Genomic DNA, 22192 nt, shown 5'->3' with positions numbered 1-22192 from the left:
AGGGGGGACGCGGCGGCACGGAGCACACAGCCATGACGGTGTCACCTCGGGGGCTAGAGAAGGGAAGGGCTACGATGGGGGCACACAAATGTTTTACTTCCTGTATTTTATTTTTTAAAACTTTTTTTTAATGTTTTATTTATTTTTGAGACAGGGAGAGAGACAGAGCGTGAGCAGGGGAGGGGCGGAGACAGAGGGAGACACAGAATCCGAAGCAGGCTCCAGGCTCCGAGCTGTCAGCACAGAGCCCGACGCGGGGCTCGAACTCACAAACTGCGAGATCATGACCTGAGTCGAAGTCCGATGCTCAACCGACTGAGCCACCCAGGCGCCCCGACTTCCTGTATTTTAAAAACAAAGTTTTGGGTTGCCTGGGGCTCAGTCAGTTAAACATCTGACCAGCTCAGGTTATGATCTCACGGCTTGTGGGTTCAAGCCCTGCGTCAGACTCTGTGCTGACAGCTCAGAGCCTGGAGCCTGCTTCAGTTTCTGTCTCTCTCTCTCTCTCTCTCTCTCTCAAAAATGAATAAACACTTAAAAATTTTTTTAAAAACTTAAAAAAAAATTCTCCCTAAGTATTTTTATTTTATTATTTTTTTATGTTTATTTATTTTTGAGAGAGAGAAAGAGAGACAGCGTGAGCAAAGGGGGGGTAGAGAGAGAGGGAGACACAGAATCCGAAGCAGGGTCCAGGCTCCGAGCTGTCAGCACAGAGCCCGACGTGGGGCCCGAACTTGGGAGCCGTGAGATCATGACCTGAGCCAAAGTTGGACGCTTAACCAATGACTGAGGTCCCCAGGCGCCCCTGCTAAACAGTATTTTTGAAGAAGAAGGAAAAGACGCTGAAGGAAGAAAGCATCCTCCGAGGATCTGAACACGAAGTCCTGAAAGCTGGTCTCCCGGCTCGATGGTCACAGGTGGCTGTGAAAACAGGTTTCTCCTCATGGAGAAAATCCAGGTATTTATACAGCACTTTCATCTGGGGACCGCTGAGCATGTCACAGACAGGAGTTAATGGCACCTCCCGTCACCTCCTAAAAGGCGGAGAGGCACTCGTTAAATAGAGTCTGGGCAAGGCGAAGCATCTGGTCTAACCCCGCAGCCGTGGCGGGGGCAGCGGGGGGCCGCGGGTCTAGAAAGCGGACAAACGGCCCACCCGGCCGCGGCGGTGACGCATCCACCACGGGCCCTGTGGGGGCAGCTCGGGCAGAGGACAGCCACCGCCTCCACAAGAAGCCCCATCTGAAAATATCCTTCCACATATAAATAGAGACCTTTTTCGGGGACAACCCAAACCACATCCTCTGCCTTTTATTTTACATGTTCAGCCAGCCTTTTTCAAGCACTGGGTCATCCGTCCTCTGTCCCCTCTCGGCAGACAGGGCCCAGGAGGAGCAGGGACAGGGGTGAGCAGCCGCTCCAGAACCCCCTTCAGAGCCGCAGCAAACCCACCTCTTCGCGGCAACACTAACCTGCCCACCCGACTCCGAGGCACGAGGGCTGGCGGTCCCCGAGACACTAGCGGGGTGTCTGCTCCCCCTGGCTCCGCGCCTCAAGTCCTGGCCCCCTGACGGGCCTCCAGGGCTCCAGACGGCCACCTGCAACAATCCTAGAGCCCTGATCTGACCCCGGGGAAAACCCTAGGTCCCCCCACCTGCCGGAGGCGGGTCTACACCCCTGCAGGCGGCAGCCTGTCCCCCTTTCCCAGAAGTAGGGCAGCCCTTGGGGCGGGTCCTTGGGGAGCACCGCAGATCCCCCCCCCCCCGAGGCCAGTCCAGGGAGGGAATCCCATGAAGCTGGGACAGGCGGGGGGGAGAGGCACGGGTAGCAGAGCGGGGGCTCCAAGCTGCGGGGGGCCGCGGGAACAGGACTCGAGCCACGAGGCCGCAAGCCCCTCCACGTCTCCCACAGACCCACCGAGGCAGAGAGCCTTCTGGACGGCCGCCCCTTCTCAGGCGCCCCTTCCCCGGGGAGGACGTGGGAGACACCTGCACGGTCATCAAAGCCCTGGGGACGCCGCTCTCGGGGGCCGCGCAAAAGCACCACGGTGACCCCGGCGTCCAGACTGCGGGGCCCAGAGCCCCCTCCCCCCAGAGCTCAGGGCTTCCGGGTTGTCCCGCAGCCGAGGGGGAGCCGTGAGGGACCTCCGTGGGCGGTGGCGTGACTGCCGCTCTGGCCGCTGTCCGGGACAGGGTCACGGCGTCACAGCCGACGCCGGCAGGGGCCCCCAGTGGCCAGCAGGGACCAGCAGAGACTGGCTCCCCACGCACGCGGGTGCCCCGGGCCTCAGCTCCGGTGTCTGACCCTGTGCCGCCCGTGCTATGGCTCCACCGCCAGTGACTCTGCGGGAGACAGAATACGCCAGGGGCGCGTACCCCGCTTCCCAGAAGTCTGTGTGGCGCGCTCTGCTTCTTCGGAAGACCTTCCGAAGCACCCGGTCTCGCTAAGCAGGAGAAACCGAAGCAGATTTTCACTTTTATGAGAGACAGTGAAACAGCGGCCGTTAGGGGGCAGCGACGGCGCCCGCCCAGCTCCTTCCCCGGGCCCCACGCGACATCCCCAGGCGGCCTCCCCACGGCGGGCGTCTCTGAGCATCAGTTTTGTGCAGCCGTCGGCCAGATGTGCCCGACGGCACCAGAGAAGCCTGGCGGGCTATTTCCCGGGGGTGGGGATGCTCTGGTGCCTTCCATGTAAATGAGAGGTACCTCTTCTTCCATTTACGCCGCTTCAGCTCACGGAAGTTTCCGGAGGAACGCTCCGCCTTCGGACAGCGAGGGAAGCCTGCCTCCGCAGGAGAAACGGGGGCTGGACTGAGCCACGCTTCGAGGGATGCCGAAGTAAGGGGACACTGGCATATTTGGTGCCATTAGCGATGCGGACTGGCGGACGGCTCGCAAGGAGATCTGATCCCCGCTGCGCTCAGCAAAGAAACCTGGTCCCCTGTGTCCCCCGAAGTGAGGGCGCTCGGAGCTCTCAGTCCCTCCCTCCCGCACAGTCCCTGCACGGAGGATCCCGAGGCGCCCTCTCGGGCCGCACCACAGAGCGCCGGCCACCTCCTGACCCTGACACCGAAGCTCACATCTCGCAAATCAGGACAGACACACACAGCACCAGATCCAACGGTGCGAGCACCTCCGTCTCTGCCGGGAAAGCCCGCTCCTTCCAGGGCTGGAAGCATCCGCACCCCCACGTCCGAGCTGCGCCCTCCCACGAGTCTGCAGAGGCCCGCGTCTGGATTTAATGACCACCGTCTAGAAAAAAACGTATCTGGAGACCCGGGAAGGAAGGAGAAGCGTGTGTTTCGGGCAAAGGGAGGACGATGTGCTTGTCTCAAACCGTCTAGCTTCCGGTTTGTAAAACCCGCCACTGCCGACGCGTGTCAGGCCGGGCTCTCACAGTGCTCCCGCGTGACGGGACGTGAGGACCGACGATGGAAACGCCTCTCATCCACCGCTCTGGGGGGCAGACGGCCCTCCTCGCACGCAGGGAGATGGACTTTCCTTCCAGAGAGAAAAGCCTAGGACTCGATGCCGGTTGTCCAGAAATGCCTAACCCCAGGCCCACGGGCATCCAACGTGTGTGTGGCCCAGAGAGAGTGCTCCCAGCAGGGGCCGGGTGTGGGCCTTCTTCCTCTCATCACAGGGCCCACGCAGAGCAAGCGTTCTCCAAAGCCGAGCGCACACAGCCCGTTTAAAGCCCCGCCTCGGTTCAAGGTGGAAACACCAATGGCGCCCCTCAGTCTGGGAAGCCTATGGGCGTCTGCACCTCGGCAAGAATCCAACGGGGAGACGCGATGCCAGGTACCCATTTCTTGCAGACAACCTCGAGGAAAGAGCAGGGGTGGAGGTGAGCTTTCCATACCGCAGTACGCTGTGGTATAGTGGGAAATGCTGTGCTACGCTGTGGTATACTCAAAGCCTTTTGGTTTAATGATGGGCCCTAGTTGACAAATCTGGCTGTTGTAGCCAACATCATGGGGATGTACACAGCGGAGAGAGCTTCTAAATATGCATGCATATTCAGCAAACCCTGGTACAGAATTTATGACACGTTAGGCACTATTTTAATCACTTTTAAGACACTCATTTAGTTTGGGGCGCCTGGGTGGCCCAGCTGGTTAGGCATCCGACTTCACCTCAGGTCATGATCTTGTGGTTCACAGGTTTGAGTCCCATGTCGGGCTCTGGGCTGACAGCTCGGAGCCTGGAGCCTGCTTCAGATTCTGTGTCTCCCTCTCTCTCTCTGCCCCTCCCCCGCTCATACTCTGCCTCTCTCTCTCTCAAAAATAAATAAAATATTTAAAAAAATAAAATAAAATAACGATATTCATTTAATTTAATGTTCTTATAAACCCAGAAAGCGGTTACTCTTGTTCTCCTCATTGAGAGACGAGAAAACGGAGGCACAGAAAGCGTACTTAATCTGGCCAGAGTCACAGTGCTATTAAGTGACAGAGTCCATACTGGAACCCAACCTGTCTGGACCCCCTTCCGTGACGACGCTAACGCCTGGCCTCTTTTCTGGGTGGCTACGATTCTCCTGATGTAGCCTCTCGTGTTTTGAGAACCGGCGCATTCACTGTTTTGTGAACACGAGGACTTCTCACGCAGGTGCTGAGAATCCAAATGAGATCGTCTCCCTAGTCCCGCACCGCCACGGCCCGATTGCCGAACGCGCGTGACATTCCAGCAGAGAAAGGGTCTAATGTAAAAACGACCATTTCCTCGTCCCACAGGCGACTGCTGGAGACCTGGGGGCTTGTGGGTTGCCCTGGGGCTCCCCCGCTTCCCCGAACAGGGAAGGCCTTGGAAGTAGGGGTGAGGCGGGCTGTCGTCACAGACCCGCCCCCACAGCCCGAGCCCACTAGCTCCCCCACGGCTGGGCCCATGAGCAAACAGCACAGTCCTGGCTGCCACAGGACCTTTGCGGTGGGGGCCGGGAGGGGAGTGTCGCAGGGAGAGCCGAGCCCGAAGGGGAAGGAGCAGAGACCGTGAAGATGGGACGTGCCAGCGCCGGAGCTCTGCCCGCAGGGCCGCGCGCGCCACCATTCTCGGACGAGGGGCAGATGCTGCGTCCTGCTGAGTCACCACAGCGCCACTTCCCCGCTGGGTTTTGTGTGACGCCCCCCGTCACGAAGGAATTTCGTTCCCGAGACATGCGCTAGTCCCCAAAGATTCGTTCCCAAAAGATCGCCAGTGGTCACAATTCCATGATCCGACATTCCTGAAAGTCAGAAAACTGCCCGAGGACCTTGGGCACCAAAATCTTTGTGACTCGGGGTGGGTGGGGCACACAGGAGAAAGCGCGTGCTTTCAAAGTGGCAAACGCGACTGAGCCTGCAAGCCCATCGATTCGGGAGAAAACCAAACCTGTAGCACAACAGGGAGCACATTACTGCCTTCAGTTAAAGCTCTGGCAACATTCACACACCCTGCACCTCCAGGTTGCTGATGAACCTTTTATTCATTTTTGAGAGAGAGAGAGAGCAGGGGAGGGGCAGAGAGAGAGGGAGACACAGAACCCCAAGCGGGCTCCAGGCTCCGAGCTGCCAGCCCAGAGCCCGACACGGGGCTCGAACTCACGGACCGCGAGATCGTGATCTGGGCCAAAGTCGGACATCCAACCGACTGAGCCCCCCAGGCACCCCTGCACCTCCAGACTTTTTATAATCAATCAAGAGTTTGCTGGTTTTGTTGAACACCGAGAGTCTGTACGGTATCGATATAACCAGGAAATAAGATTAAGGCTCAGAATCTGTTCTACCGAGACTGTGCCGCACGGCACAAACAAGGCCATAGCGTCAGTCTGGCAGCCGCGAAACCTCGGTCCCGCCACAAAGTCCCTCCGGGCCCTCGTTTTCTTGTCGGTGAAACAGGGACACTTACACCTGCCGCAGGAATCTGATGTTCTTGCAGCTGCGAGATACAAGTTAGCCAAAATGGGGGTGGGACAGGCGTCAAGGTGTTTATGGATCACCCCACACACGAAAGCCACAACTGGTGATCTAGCGAGAGAACAGAAGACACGGCTGGCTTTTAAAGAGCTCACGCCCGAGACGGGGAGCAAACGATCCTGTTAGACGCTGAGCAGCACGGAAGTCTTCCCAAACCTCGACCGAGCACGGACGGCGAGCCAAAGCACGCTGACTGCTTCGGGGGTGGGTCTCGTTGGATGCCCTCGGTGACCCGCTGAAGCACCTGCTTCCAGGCTTGGGTTTAGACTCCCACGATCCGGATCTGTGAACACGGGTGTGTGCCGGCCGGTGACGGTCATGTCTCGGGAAATCGGGCAGAGACTGAGGGCTAGTCGAGGCCGTGGCCCAGCCTTCTCGGGGGAGCCGAGTCCCGAAGGAGAAATGCGACCTGGACCGGCAGGTGCCAGGGTTGGCTGACCTGCGGCCATGGAGGGCTTGGACCCCAGGCCTAAGTGTGGAGGGCACCGCTCAACTGCACGGTCCTCAAAACCACCTATTTATTCAGCAGGACCAGTATTATTTGCATTCTTGAGATGAAGACAGAGTCTGAGGGACAGCAAGTAATTTGAGTGGAAGTTTGGTCCACTCACAACCAGCTGGGCTTTGTGACACCCACTCCTCATGCCCACCTGCCCCCAGAGAGGGCCACTGTGTGTGTGTCCCCGCTGGGCCCTTGTGTGTGTCCCCGCTGGGCCCGTGTGTGTCCCCGCTGGGCCCATGTGTGTCCCCACTGGGCCCATGTGTGTGTCCCCACTGGGCCCGTGTGTGTCCTGCTGGGCCCGTGTGTGTGTCCCTGCTGGGCCCGTGTATGTGTCCCCACTGGGCCCTTGTGTGTGTCCCCGCTGGGCCCATGTGGGTCCCCACTGGGGCCGTGTGGGTCCCCACTGGGCCTGCCTGTGTGTGTCCTGCTGGGCCCATGTGCGTATCCCCGCTGGGCCCGTGTGTGTCCTGCTGGGCCCGTGTGTGTGTCCCCGCTGGGCCCATGTGTGTCCCTGCTGGGCTCGTGTGTGTGTCCCCGCTGGGCCCTTGTGTGTGTCCCCGCTGGGCCCGTGTGTGTGTCCCCACTGGGCCCGTGTGTGTGTCCCCGCTGGGCCCATGTGGGTCCCCACTGGGGCCGTGTGGGTCCCCACTGGGCCTGCCTGTGTGTGTCCTGCTGGGCCCATGTGCGTATCCCCGCTGGGCCCGTGTGTGTCCTGCTGGGCCCGTGTGTGTGTCCCCGCTGGGCCCGTGTGTGTGTCCCCACTGGGCCCATGTGGGTCCCCACTGGGGCCGTGTGGGTCCCCACTGGGCCTGCCTGTGTGTGTCCTGCTGGGCCCATGTGCGTATCCCCGCTGGGCCCGTGTGTGTCCTGCTGGGCCCGTGTGTGTGTCCCCGCTGGGCCCGTGTGTGTGTCCCCACTGGGGCCGTGTGTGTGTCCCCGCTGGGCCCGTGTGTGTGTCCCCGCTGGGCCCTTGTGTGTGTCCCCGCTGGGCCCGTGTGGGTCCCCACTGGGGCCGTGTGGGTCCCCACTGGGCCTGCCTGTGTGTGTCCTGCTGGGCCCATGTGCGTATCCCCGCTGGGCCCGTGTGTGTCCTGCTGGGCCCGTGTGTGTGTCCCCGCTGGGCCCGTGTGTGTCCCCGCTGGGCTCGTGTGTGTGTCCCCACTGGGCCCTTGTGTGTGTCCCCACTGGGCCCGTGTGTGTCCCCGCTGGGCCCGTGTGTGTCCCCACTGGGCCCGTGTGTGTGTCCCCACTGGGGCCGTGTGTGTGTCCCCGCTGGGCCCTTGTGTGTGTCCCCGCTGGGCCCTTGTGTGTGTCCCCACTGGGCCCGTGTGTGTCCCCGCTGGGCCCGTGTGTGTGTCCCCACTGGAGCCGTGTGTGTGTCCTGCTGGGCCCGTGTGTGTGTCCCCGCTGGGCCCGTGTGTGTGTCCCCGCTGGGCCCGTGTGTGTCCCTGCTAGGCTCGTGTGTGTGTCCCCACTGGGCCCATGTGTGTCCTGCTGGGCCCGTGTGTGTCCCCGCTGGGCCCTTGTGTGTGTCCCCACTGGGGCCGTGTGTGTGTCCCTGCTGGGCCCGTGTGTGTGTCCCCGCTGGGCCCTTGTGTGTGTCCCCGCTGGGGCCGTGTGTGTGTCCCCGCTGGGCCCGTGTGTGTCCCCGCTGGGCCCGTGTGTGTCCCCGCTGGGCTCGTGTGTGTGTCCCCACTGGGCCCATGTGTGTCCCCGCTGGGCCCGTGTGTGTCCTGCTGGGCCCGTGTGTGTCCCCGCTGGGGCCGTGTGTGTGTCCCCGCTGGGCCCGTGTGTGTGTCCCCGCTGGGCCCGTGTGTGTCCCCGCTGGGCTCGTGTGTGTGTCCCCACTGGGCCCATGTGTGTCCTGCTGGGCCCGTGTGTGTCCCCGCTGGGCTCGTGTGTGTGTCCCCGCTGGGCCCTTGTGTGTGTCCCCACTGGGGCCGTGTGTGTGTCCCTGCTGGGCCCGTGTGTGTGTCCCCGCTGGGCCCTTGTGTGTGTCCCCACTGGGCCCGTGTGTGTGTCCCCGCTGGGCCCGTGTGTGTCCCCGCTGGGCCCGTGTGTGTGTCCCCGCTGGGGCCGTGTGTGTGTCCCCGCTGGGCCCGTGTGTGTGTCCCCGCTGGGCCCGTGTGTGTCCCCGCTGGGCTCGTGTGTGTGTCCCCACTGGGCCCATGTGTGTCCTGCTGGGCCCGTGTGTGTCCCCGCTGGGCTCGTGTGTGTGTCCCCGCTGGGCCCTTGTGTGTGTCCCCACTGGGCCCGTGTGTGTCCTGCTGGGCCCGTGTGTGTGTCCCCGCTGGGCCCTTGTGTGTGTCCCCGCTGGGACCGTGTGTGTGTCCCCACTGGGCCCGTGTGTGGGTCCCCACTGGGCCTGCCTGTGTGTGTCCTGCTGGGCCCGTGTGCGTATCCCCGCTGGGCCCTTGTGTGTGTCCCCGCTGGGCCCGTGTGTGTGTCCCCGCTGGGGCCGTGTGTGTGTCCCCGCTGGGCCCTTGTGTGTGTCCCCGCTGGGGCCGTGTGGGTCCCCACTGGGCCTGCCTGTGTGTGTCCTGCTGGGCCCATGTGCATATCCCCCGGGCCCGTGTGTGTCCCCGCTGGGCCAGGCCTGCGTCTCCACGGTAGCCAGAGTCCCCGCTGTGGCCTCTGCCAGAGGGCTGGGCCCGCGGTCCTATCTCCTCTGCCCCAGCTGTGCTGCGAACAGGGAGAGTCACCAGCTGCCTTATGAATCTCAGGCTCCGTGTGCAACCGGCAGGGTGTGTGAGGATGAGATTAGGCGGCGGGGGGGCTGGCCCCTGTGCCTCGGCCTGTGAAGTTCAGTCCCGGAGACCAGCCAGGATGAGGGCGGGGGACACAGAGACCCGGGGCAGGAAGAGAGAAGCAGGGGAGCAAAAGACAAGACAGAGAGGGACTGGGGGCCAGAGGACCAGCACAGGAAAGAAGCAAGATGAGCTTGCGAGCAAGTATGGGGCCCGTGTCTCAGACCGCGCTCAACACATGTCAACTTTCTTCAGAGTTACGTCGTAGGCAGAATTCGGGGCGCGTGGGCTAAACGGTGTTCTGGCGTCTCACACAAAATAAAGGCCGTTCTCTTTCACATCCTCCCCCCCAGGGTGCTGGCTCCACGTTCGCGAGTGGCCGGGCGCCTGCGCACAGCCCAGAGCACCCAGCCCACCGTGCCCCCTGCCCCTTCTCCGGCCGGCCTGCCTCTGTTCCTCCCAATTCTCATGGTCTTAAATCCACGGCTTCCTTTCTGTGGTTAGAGAACGGAGAACAGCTTTCCTTTCTGTTTGCCAGGGTTTAAATGCCTTTGGAAAACATCCAGAAAAGACTATCAGAGGGGAACGGTCTCTCCCAACCGACTGCTCAAGAGTAGAGCTCAGAAGGGAGTACGGGGGAGGGGGGGATGCCCAGCGATGGGGTCTCCAGTCACCTGGCCCCCTCCACTCCCCTCCTCTTCCTGCTGGAACAGCATCCCCCTCCCCAAGGGTGCCTTGCCGCTCTCCCGAAGCTGGGAGTCCCAGGAAGCAGGGATGTGGGGTGGGGCTGAGAGCCTCCAGATGGGCGGCTGTTTGCAGGGACCAAAGGAGGCCCCTCTCCCCTTGCTCCCCGTGGGCCATGTGGACCCGCTACAAGGAGCGACACTCTCCACTGACCCACCGCCTTCTCACACGTAATCTCTAGCCACCGCATCCTGGCAGGTGTCTCTCTTTGGTGGGGCCAGAGAATGGCTTGAACCCCCCCAGTTTCTGAGGACCCCAGGGAGACAAGGGGCTCGCTCTCTGCCCGCCATACTCCGCCGCGCCTGGACCCTGCCCACAAGCGGCGTCCTGGAGGGAGACCCTTGTCCCGCAAACCACCCTGCACGGGGACCTGAGGGTCCTCCGCTCACCTGCCCACCCCACCTTCCTCGACACCATCCGTGCAGTTTTGGGGGGAGTGTCAGGCTCCTCTGCCCCCCCACCCTCCCTGTCATCTCTGCCGGACTCAGCATCCAGGGAAGTGACTCTGGGCACATAAATCTCTGTATGAAACTCGAGTGTGCAGAAGAACATGAGCTGAGGGGCAGGAGAGCCCGGGTTCCAGTCCACACTGCCTGCTGGCTACAAGGCCAGAGGAAGGGGGTTACGTTAGATTTTGTGGGAAGAGACCTTAACAAAGAGCCATGCACGCAGAAAGCTCTCGGTAAAGATATTATTATCACTGGCAACCATTTATTCAACACTCAAGCCTCTACACTGAGCACAGTCAGAATCCCTCTTAGCTCAGGGCACCTGGGGACTCAGTCGGTTGAGCGTCTGACTCCCGGTTTCAGCTCAGGTCACGATCTCGCGGTTTGTGAGTTCGAGCCCCCCATGGTGCTCTGTGCTGACAGCTCAGAGCCTGGAGGCCTGGAGCTGCTTCGTATTCTGTGTCTCCCTCTCTCTCTCTGCCCCTCCCCTGCTCACGCTCTGTCTCTCAAAAATAAATGTTTGAAAAAAAACAACTCTCTAACTCAAGGTTCTTTCTGTTGAATTAAGGACTCAGAGAAATAATGGATATAATGCTACAAAACTGTAAGAATATATACATGTATATGTTTATTGGTCTCTGCCCCCCATTCCTACTAATATTTTGTCTTTGACCACAGTTCCTGACACAGAACTCCTAAATTCCTCAGAATTTCCTGGGTGATAGTGCCTTTTGTTCTAATGAGGTGACTCTCAGTGGGGTGGAGGGGTGGGTCCTGGGGGCACCAAAGAGTCTAGACCATGTTTAGAAGCTTGGAACTTTCACCCCTCCCCCACTTTTGTGCACGCGCTCTCTCTCTCTCAAAAATAAATAAACGTTAAAAAAAAAAAGACAAGAAAAAGAAAGAAAACGAGAGCCTCCAGGCTGGTGAACACGTCCGCGTGCCAGGCGGCTGCTGCACTCCGGCTCCGTGGACCCTTCTGGACCTCGCCCTATGCGCCCCTTCATCTGTATCCTTTATCTGTATCTTTTGCAATAAGCTGGTAGGTGTAAGCGCTTCCCTGAATTTCTGTGAAACATTTTAGCAAATTATCCAACCCAGGAGGGAGTCGTGGGAACCCCGACGTGTAGCCAGTCAGTCAGAAGTACAGTGACAGCCTGGGATCGCGGCTGGCCTCGGAAACCCCTGCAGCAGGTAACCAGTCAACACGTCCCACTGGCCACAGGGATGGCTGCAGGGTAAACATGGACGTAAATAAACCTAGTCGGAATGAAGGTGGGTTAGGAATGCGGTGCCAATGCATTCTCCTGTTCTTTAGAGATGAGAACAAAGAAACAAAAGGCCAAAGGTTGCTGGCAACCATCTTGGGACTGTGAAAATCAGACAGAGAGAAATGGAGTCCTTGGGGAAATTGCTCAGCTGCTAGATCAAGCCTTGCCTGAAGCTCATGCCATAATGGACTTTTTTTTTTTTTTTAAGCCCCAGGAGCAAATAAATCCCTGTCTCAGATAAGCAGTTTGAGCTAAGCTTTCCAGTTGCTTGATGCTCATGTATAGCAGGATTGCGGGTGCAGAGGGGGATGTAAAAGACATTGAAACTAGAAAGGTTTGAGGATTAAGCCACGAGAGGTTTTCCTTGTTCCATGCTAGGGTGCCAGACTTCATATAGGCAGCGGGGAGACTCGCTGAAAATTGTTGAGGAAGGAGGTGGCGTAATGGAATCTGTTTTTCGGAAATTAGCTCTCACGGCAGGATGAGTGGCCGACTGGAGGGAAGGGAGATTAGAAGCAAAAAAAAATAAATAAATAAAAAATGTGATTAGTAACGGGTATGGGAAAGGACATTTTATCAAATATCCCCAGATGTCGACGTCGTGGGGAGAGGGGGCGTTGGCGAGCAGGCAGTCACTTCTGCACAGCGTCTCCTGTTATCAGCGCTGAAGGCCTTTCCTTCACCCCCTAAGAGCAAACAGCCCACAGCTGAGAGGCTCCAAATCCTAACATCGCAATAACTCTGAAGGCTATCCAGCTGTCTCAGAAGTTTCGAAAAGACAGAAGCTTTTTATTTGGAAATCTAAAACAAAGTTAATTTTAATCTATTTTTTTTAACTAACAATACTTCAAAAAACTTCTTTTAATATTTATTTTAGAGAGGGCAGAGAGAGTGAGTGTACAAGTTGGGGGAGGGACATAAAGAGAGAGGGAGACACGGAATCCGAAGCAGGCTCCGGGCTCCGAGCTGTCAGCACAGAGTCTGACGTGGGGCTCGAACTCACGAACCGCGAGATCATGCCCTGAACCCAAGTCGGACACTTAATCGACTGGGCCCCCCAGGCGCTCCCAACTAACAATACTTTAAAGAGTGGAAAGGAGGGACGCCTGGGGGGCTCAGTCGGCTAAGCATCCTACTCTGGATTGTGGCTCAGGTCATGATCTCACGGATGGTGAGTTCGAGCCCTGCGTCGGGCTCTGCACTGATAGCACGGAGCCTGGAGCCTGCTTCGGATTCTCTCTGTCTGTCCCTCTCTCTCTGCCCCTCCCCCTGCTTGCTTTCCCTCTCTCAAAATAAATACACATTTTTTTTTTAAGATTAAAAAGAAACAGTGGGGACAAGAATACACCCCAAAACAAGCTATATAACAAGGTGTCCCCACTCCCAAAAGTTTGCGAGCCACTGATCTAAGTCATGGTGCTCCCAGATGTCCACCGGGAGCACCTGCCAGTGAGCTCCAGCCTCCCGGCCCCTGGGGACGGCCAGAGGCCTCCAGGGCTCACGTGGCTCTGTCCCCACGTCCACGAGGAATATGAACACCCGCATCTCCTGTCCCTGCGTCCACAGACAGCCCCAGCTGGCCCACTGCTCCGGCACGGCCCGGGGCTCCACACCCCGCCCCCCTGCCTCGCAGCCTCTTCCTGGCCGCGCAGTGCTCCCCGACCTGGCCGCGCCCATCCTCAGTCCCCAGAGCTTCCCACGGGCAGACTGCCACCCGCGTTCCAGACCCGCTGTTTAACCTACACGATTCCCATCGCGCTCCTTGCCGGCTTCCCGTTTGTGGAAACTCCTTATACAGCTTTTGCGCGTCACGAGACCCAGGAGCCCGGCTCACGACAGCCCCCTGCCAGTGTAGTCCCTCTGCATCGAAGGAGACGGGGAGCCGCTATCTGATCATTTCCCTTTTTGTTGTAGAAACAGAAGCTTGAAAACACCCCGGGGTTTCCAATCCAGAGAGTTTCCCACAAGATTTGACTGCACTGCCCGCTGGCTTCCTGTTAGCAGAACAAAGTTTCAGGCTGAGTCACAGCAGAGAGCCCAGCCCGGCAGTGATTCACGAGTGTGGCTAGCGACGCCCCTGCCACCAGCACCGGCCACTGTGGGCGCTGCCCCCGCCGGGGCGGCCGCGGCCCCAGCTTAGCGGGCTCCCGGGAGCACGGCGGGCGGGCCGCGTTCCCGAGTCTCTGTCCCGGAGGCACAGGCCTGGCAGCAGCAAAAACAGGCTGGCCTTGAGATCCGGGGACCAGACGGGGCCTGAATCGGGACGGTTCCAGGGATGCCCAGGAAGGCACCCCTGCTTCCAAACAGGCCCCCCCCCCGCCCTCCACACGGCTGAAGAGTCCTCCCTCCGAGTTTTCTCGGTCTTCCTTGAAGGCACAAATGCAGCTTAAACGGGCCGCTCACACCCCAGTGTGTAACGTGATGAGCTCACTGTGGAAAACACTCCTCACGGGGGCGGCGGATGGAAGGCACACGGCCAAACACGACCAGGCGGGGAGAGGCGGGCAGGGGACAGGCACGGCGTCCAGCGCTTCTCAGTCCGGCCCAGGACCGGGCCTGGCTGCAGGGCCCACCCTGGGGAAGTCCCTCACCGTCTGCTGTGAGGCAGTTCGGGGTTTCTCCTGATTCCAAGAGCCTCCCGAGGGGCCTCTGCACACAGCAAGCCCCGCGGCTTCTGCAGGGACAAAACTCAGGGGCTCCAAGCCACGCCCAGACCCGGACACGAAAGTTCACAGGTGGGCCTGTCACCTGCATGGTCACCTGCACCGCATCCCGGGAAATGCAGCCCCTCCTGATGCCAGAGACGAGGGGGACGGGACCCCACACGTACCTCTGACCCAGGTCTTCTGACCCAAACTAAGGGACCAGGGGGACGGGACCCCACACGTACATCCGACCCGGGTCTCTGACCCAAAGTACCAGGATACGCCACGGCAAATTGATTAATTCCTAGACTTAGCAAAACTCCAGACATCATCACGTAACACAAAAATCCACGGTCAGCAGGTGGCAGCGGGTTCACTGTGTGGCCCAGCCACCAGGGGTCCCCGATTCCGTGTCCGGGCGGCACACAGACGGCCTCCTCGCAGTCTCTGCGACGGGCCTGACCCCAGAGGAGGCGAAAGCACAAACTCCGACGTACCGATGTACCGAGAAGGGAAGGCAGCTGCCTGGGGGCCGGCTGTGTCGCAGGAGCTCAGGGAGCCCCCGACCCCTGTCCCAGAAGCCTTGGGGACTCTCCCACTCCCCGGGTTATGCTCCAGGAGACAGGAGCTCAGCCCTGTGGGTAGGCCTCCCGCCTCGGGCATCTCATAGACATCTTAAACTTGTAATTTCGAACTGCAGTTCCCCTTCTCCCCCATCCCCTCTGTCCCCCAAACTCACTGGCCCCTCTTGACCTCCTTTATCTCTGCTCCTCTGGCCCCAGGGACTTGGCACGTGCCGCATCCCGCCCTCCGTGCGCTCAGCGACTTCCCAAGCCCTCTCCTCCCGCACTGGGAGCCCCACCGCTCCTGGGGGCTCAGGGCCCCACCCCAGGGAGGACCCCTCAGCTGCCGGCCACGCCGCCTCTCCACTGTGCCCTCCTGGCCGCGTGGACCCAGCTTCTGGGGCACACTTGCTGCTGTCGTGGCCGTGCACGCGCAGGGTGACCCCCTCATCGGTGTCCGCAGACCCCCCCCCTCCGTGTCTCCTGGGACCCTCAGCGGCGACACAACCTGGCACCGACCTGACCGGCCAAGGAGCTCGGTTTTGTCTCTTTGTTTTCACCGACGCACTTATTTATTGAGGTCTAACCTGCAGACACGGTGACTCAATATTTGTGTATATTGTGAAACGATCAGCACAAGAAAGTCTGGCTAACAACCACCACCGTGCAGTCACTGAAAACACTTCTTCCCGTGATGATGAGGAAGAAGCCCCAAGAGCTCGCGGGGACGGAGCGGTGGCAAGAAGAACCTGAAAACTGCGGCAGCAGGAGGCTGTCGGTCCTGCGTTCATTCCTGGGCTCGCTTCCGCCTTACTGTGACCGAGGGACAAGGTTTGCGAGAAATGTGGCTTCAGGCACAGGGCCGGCAGGCAGAGGACTTGATAAACCGGTTCCTACCTTTGGTCTACTCTCCCTGCCCGCCTTCCTGCTTCCAGAAGGCAGGCTGGAGGAGGCCCCATGCTGCCGGGCGAGGGGAGAACACGGGGACACACAGGGACAGCTGGGCGCCGGGGAGATGTGCACATTCCGTTCCTTCTCATCCCTGGGACTACGCGGCGTTTCAAGGGCGTGGTGATTTTTGGGGCATCCGGGTGGCTCAGTCGGTTAAGCGTCTGACTTCAGCTCGGGTCACAACCTCCCAGTGCGTGAGCTTGAGCTCCGCGTCGGGCTCTGTGCTGACAGCTCGGAGCCTGGAGCCCGCTTCGGATTCTGTGTCTCCCACTCTCTCTGCCCCTCCCCTGGTCACACTCTGTGTCTCTCTCTCTCTCAAAAATAAATAAACGTTAAAAAAAATTTTTTCTAACGAAAGGACTTGGTGATTTTTGAGATTCTGTATGAAAATGATGTGAGATTTAATTTTTCCAAGTCCTTGTGGTCCATTCTATCCAGAGGGCGTGAAATACCAACACCGTAGGTACAATACTCAGAAATTACATTATCACAGTTTTTGGCCCAGCACAGGGGATGAGACCGGTTCAGACATGGGCACCGGTGGCTTCTAAGACGGAGAGTCTGGAGACTTGATTCCGGACCTTGCTGTTACTTTGAAGAGCCACATCAGATCAGATCGACGTGTTCAAGTGCACCGTCTGTGAAAACTCTGCAGTCGGTCACAGACGACTTGCACAGCGATGGCTCCGGGGCAGAGTGGTGTAGACAGAGGCGCCTGGGCCCGTGAGCAGACTGGGGGGAGGGCATGGGGTCTCGGGGCTGGGGACAGAGAGTGTCTCCCCTGCGCCACTGCTGGGCCCCCAGGCACTCAGGGCCACCAGGCAAAGAGAAGGACCCGAGCTGTATCTCCGATACTCGAGACGAACCCGTTATCCGCAAATGACACCATTTTTTTTTACCATGACCGAAACAAGTCATGTGGGACACACCTTTCTAGGTCGCCTGGACACCTGGTTGAGAAACTCAGAAATTACTGGATCACTTTCCTGGATGAGAAGGTGCACTGGTTTCCCAGCGTGTGCCTCCCCGTCACCAACCCCGACCTGGCTTCGGTTCAGCCTGTCTGTGCTTCTAACACCACGGCCGTGTTGCCGAAAACCTGTGCGCAGTTAGGTCTTTGTAAACAGTCCCACGTTGGAAAGGCACCGAGGGAGCTTCAAATACCGAAACGACGGCTACAAAGATGGGAAAATGCTTAGAGTCGGTGTTAGGAGGAAAGAGTCACAATCAAACCTGTGTGCGCACTATGGATAAAGGTTTCAAATAACATAGATGTACACTTGATAAAATTCTGGAATAGAATTTCCCAAAATTGATAATACATTAGGGTGATGGAATATGGGTAATTTTTTTATTTTTTTAATGTTTATTTTATTTTTGAGAAAGAGACCAAGTGTGAGTGGGGGAAGGACAGAGAGAGAAGGAGAGACAGAATCCGAAGCAGGTTCCTGGCTCTGCGCTGTCATCACAGAGCCTGACGTGGGGCTCGAACTCACGAACCAGGAGATCGTGACCTGAGCTCAAGTCGGACGTTCAACTAACTGAGTCACCCAGGCGCCCTGGGTAATCTATTTCTCATTCTACTTCCCAAACTTTCTGGATTGATGTTTTTAAAACTAAAAATATGAATTAAAAGAATTCTGAGTGCGTGGCTGGCTCAGTTGTTAGAACATGCGATTCTTGATCTCGGAGTCATGAGTTTGAACCCCGCGTTGGGTATAGAGATTACTTGAATAAATAAACAGAAAGAAAGAGAGAAAGAAAGAATTCTGCAATAAATCTTATGTTAAAAGTTGAACATTTATTCCACTGTGCTGTTATTCTGAATCTTTCCACAATGAACTTCTTTTAAGTTGAGGCAAATCTGTATTGCAAAGGGTTTAAAAACAATATTTCTCATTACAATAATATTTAAATGTAACAAATAGAATAACCCTGAAGTCACTCAAAATTAACAGGTGAAGGAGAAAAACAGAAGATTTCTCTGTAAGCAACTCCCCAGGCAGTTCACGTGCGCAGGACGGGCTCTGGCCCACCTCTGTGCAGGTTCTGTCCCGGGACCCGTGCAACCTCCCCTGCGCCTCTGTCCAAATGGGAAAGCGTTGGTATTTTGGCCAACAGCACACACACCCCTTCCTTGAGCCCCTGGGGCGGGCGGAAACTACCTCAGAGACGCACCCTGGATCTACACACTCACACACACCCCCACCCACACACGCACACACACACACCACACACGCACACTCTCACATACGTGTTCACAGCCACACTCACACACACTCGGTGTCAAACCCTTCAGAGCCTCAGGGAGGTTTCCCTGGCCTTTTGGTTTGCTAAGCACAACTCTAAAGGCCAAAACAAAACAAAACAAAACGGTAAGCATCGCCATGCTCTGCAAATACAAAATTGCCGCATATAGGGGCGTCTGGGTGGCTTCGTCGGTGAAGCAACTGACTCTTGACTTCGGCTCAGGTCATGATCTCACAGTTCGTGAGTTCGAGCCCCACGTCGGGCTCTGTGGCGGCGGTACAGAGCCCGCGTGGGAGTCTCTCTCTCTCCCTCCCTCTGCCCCCTGCCCCATCCACGTGATCACACGCTCTCTCTCAAAATAAATAAACTTTTAAAAATAAATAAATAAATAGAAAGGAAAAGTCTCTTCTTTCTCATCCTGAAATGCCCTTGTCCACTGGTGAGAAATCAATGTGCCCTGGGACAAAAGCCCTCACTACCCGGGGACGTCGCTGACCACACCCTTGTAAAGTGACGAGCCTGCTCCTTGGTTCCATGCTGGCCCTGCTGGACGTTACAACAAAGGAGCCAAAGTCACTCAGTCTTGCCATCAACGGATGGCGTCTGTTTTTATCTTCCACGCACCTAACAGCCTCTGCTATAAACTCAGGCATGAAATTGAAACTTCTGGAAATAACCTCAAAACGAGATGCAATAACCCCGGAGCAGGGGCTCCCGACCAGCGACACCGCAATGAGCCCACTCACGAGTGCTCCCCGCCAGTGCAGCCACGGACATCCGTCCGGTCCGGGCCACCAGGCTTGGTCAGGACTTCCAGGACCTTCCAGCATGGAAACGGGTGACTCGGTGAAGGTCGATGATCAACCTGAGATTGGCAAAACAGACATCGACTTCCTGGGACTGAGGGAGCGGACTGAACTGAGGCGAAGGTTCTGTCTTAAGCAGGTATGTGAGGAAAAACGCTCCTTCCACCCTCGTCTCTAACCATCAGCTTAACCTGCTTTCATAAACAGCAATGGAACGTTCCGTAAGCGATCCACTAGGCCCACATCCCACCTTAGAATCCAGCAGGAAGAAAACCTGTGATGAAAATGACAAAGTTGAATGAAAGTTACAAAGTTTAATTTCCAGTAATGGCCTTGTTTAACGAGCAGCTTACAAAATTCCTGCAGATTTAACGATCCTCGCTTGTGAGCCAACGGCAGTCAGCTCTGGGGAAAGTCTCCTGGAACCCACGCTTATAGAACATCCGCTTTACAGGTAATAGAGAATTTCCCTGCAGGTCAGGAACTTGACAACCTGCAGCGTCTCAGACAGAGGACACCTCTACAGTCAAACCACAGGGGACCACATGGAAGGGTCCTTGTTCCTTAGCTCAGGAGACGAGCTGATCAAGGTGATGAAATAATTCTGACACATAAAAGTAAATGACAGCGAGGGGCACCTGGGTGGCTCAGTCGGTTAAGCGTCCGACTTCGGCTCAGGTCATGATCTTGCAGTTCGTGAGTTTGAGCCCCACGTCGGGCTCTGTGCTGTCAGCTCAGAGCCTGGAGCCTGCTTCCGATTCTGTCTCTCTCTCTCTCTCTCTCTCTCTCTCTCCGCCTCTCCCCTACTCTATCTCTCTCTCAAAAATAAATAAGCATCAAAAACAAAAGGAAAAATTCTTTCTTAAAAAAAAAAAAAAAAAAGCAAATGACCGCGACAGAGGATTTACAAGTTAACTCTGAGAGCAGATCTGCCCTGGTTTTATGAGCGTGCAATAAGGATGCCTCTGTACAGACAGCCCCTGACTGGAACGGCTCCGCTTCCTAGTTTCCGACTCTTGAGATGGAAGCCAGGCACTACACGCCCGGTAGAAACCACACTTCGAGTGGTAAATTTTGACCCTTTCCTAGGCTAGCGATCTGTGACATTCTCCGGCGAGGCTGGGCAGAGGTCCCCGCTCCCTGCCAGCCGGCGGTCAAGGGGTTAGCGCCGCACGCCCACGGCCATTTTCTGCCCACAAGACCGTTACACTCTTCAGTACAGTCGTCAATAAATGACACGAGATATTCAACGCTTCACTACAAAATGGGCTTTGTGTTAGATGATTTTGCCCAACTGCAGGCTAATGGGGGTTTCTGAGAAGTTTCGAGGTCGGCAGGTGTATTAACTGTATTTCCGGGTTAACGGTATTTTCAACTGACAAGGGGTTTATCGGACTTGACTCCGTTGTAAGTCAAGAAAGTTGTGTAAACAACCAGTGAACATAAACGGTGAACCAGTGAACATAACAAGATATCAGTCGAGTTACACCGAACCAGAAAACTTCAAAACAACCTAAGAGGTCAAATCTGAGTGTCAGGTTGGGGCTGGACTGTAAGGAGAACTGGCTGGCTCACCCTCACCTTTGCACCCGTCCACTTTGCACACCTGTCCACTTTGCACCTGGAGACAAAACAAACAAACAGACAAACAGAACCAAATCACAAAAACCAGGATCGCTCTGCGTGCTCCCAGCCCGCAAAATATGAAACCTCGAACCTTTCCTGCAGGTTACCGACCCCCTACAAAAAAACATGTCTCTCCCTAACTTCTACAAAGTTGATGTCTGAAGATCCGTCTCAGCCTGTGTAAATACTAAAATCATGCAAGAAAACTAATTTTTCTACCCTAAACAGACTGACTGTAAACTCAGTGATTCGGTAATTTCTCCCTTTAAACACCTGTTGCCTTTTTTCCTTGCTCAGCCTGTCTTTCTCAAGCCTGGACTCCCTTACAAACTTCTTTATAAGCCAAGTTGTTTTCTTAAGGTATTTTCATCTCTGAGTCCTTCTGTGACAGTGACTTGCTTATCTGTCCCCATCTTGTGGTCCTACATACCTCTCTCCATATCTGCTTCTAGTCATGGCCGTGTGGCTCCTGTCAAACCAACCTTCTCACAAATAACAACTGTAAACTCTGGGCAAAACATAAAAACAACTAACCAAAGACACTGGGGAGTAACCAGAACAGGCAGATACCGGAAGGAAGTGAGCAACTGGATGGAGGGAAAAGAAGTGGGTGCATTTCCTGGTTTTTATGGCTTTTATCCAGGGGGACGTGCTTGGATTACAGTATACGAGGCAGCTAAAAGTCAGAAAGAAAACCCAAAGTCTTACTAACATGAAGCACCAGAACATAGAGTTGAGAGAGACACAGCTCCTGTAAAGCAAAGGGGAAACCCTGGAAAGTGGAGAGCCAGAAAGGGAGAGCCCCAGACTGCGTGCATAAATTTTGCGGGAGTCCCTGGCTCGTGCCAGAACCACACTGGAGGAAGCAGCGCTCAAGCCACCCAGCCAAGACTACATGAAGTGAGCAGAAATTTGACCTACAGTTCACAGCACAGAAGACAAAGCTAGCAGTCTGAATGCAACCAAGTTAACTGCCTACCACCAGAAACAAACAAACAAACAAACAAACAAACAAACACAGAACACAACTCTTACAGACACAGAACACAACTCTTCACGAGAACGTACCAGAATTGAGAATCTCAACAACACATCATTCACAATGTTCAGGACACGGTTCTAACCTACTTAATTAACAATTGGGGCGCCTGGGTGGCTCAGTTGGTTAAGCATCTGACTCTTGACCTTGGCTCAGGTCAAGATCTCACGGTTCACAAGTCTGAGCCCCATGTCAGGCTCTGTTCTGTTCTGACAGCGAGAAGCCTGCTTGGGATTTTCTCCCTCCTTCTCTCTCTGCCCTTCCCCCCACCCACATGCATGCACACTCTCTCTCTCTCTCTCTCTCTCTCTCTCTCTCTCTCTCTGGAAAATAATAAACTTAAAAAATAAAAAAATAAACTTAAAAAAGTACTTAGAATAATTACAAAGAAACAGGAAGACATTATCTACACTCCAGAAAGAAATAAAATCAATGAAGATCAACCCTGAAATGATTCACATACTATTAGCAGATAAGGGCTATAAAACAATTATCATAACTAAGCTCAAGGACATAAAGGAAAGTATGTTTATAATAAATGAAAAATACCAGCAGGTAACTAGAAACTATAAAAAGAACTAAATAGAAATTCTGGAACTGAAAAGTATATATCTGAAATGTTAAAAACTACTGGATGGGCTTAACA

General features: G+C 56.3%; 1 long non-coding RNA gene across 2 annotated transcripts in view; it reads right to left on the bottom strand.

The window, feature by feature from the left end:
• LOC115505351 overlaps positions 1–22192 on the bottom strand; it is a 31093-nt gene that overhangs the window by 2677 nt on the left and 6224 nt on the right. The window contains exons 3-4 of one of the 2 annotated variants that reach the window (XR_004343122.1): positions 20463–20502; positions 17594–19155 (exon numbers count right to left, since the gene is read on the bottom strand). The exons of the other annotated variant lie outside the window; for it this stretch is intronic. This is a non-coding gene — a long non-coding RNA (uncharacterized LOC115505351). Of the gene's footprint in view, positions 1–17593; positions 19156–20462; positions 20503–22192 lie in introns of those variants that run through there. 2 annotated transcript variants of the gene reach the window in all.

The sequence above is a fragment of the Lynx canadensis genome, chromosome F1 (genome assembly GCF_007474595.2).
Source record: "Lynx canadensis isolate LIC74 chromosome F1, mLynCan4.pri.v2, whole genome shotgun sequence".
NCBI lineage: Eukaryota > Metazoa > Chordata > Mammalia > Carnivora > Felidae > Lynx > Lynx canadensis.
The sequence above is the reverse complement of the archived record's forward strand: the minus strand, read 5'-3'. Positions and strand labels throughout refer to the sequence as shown.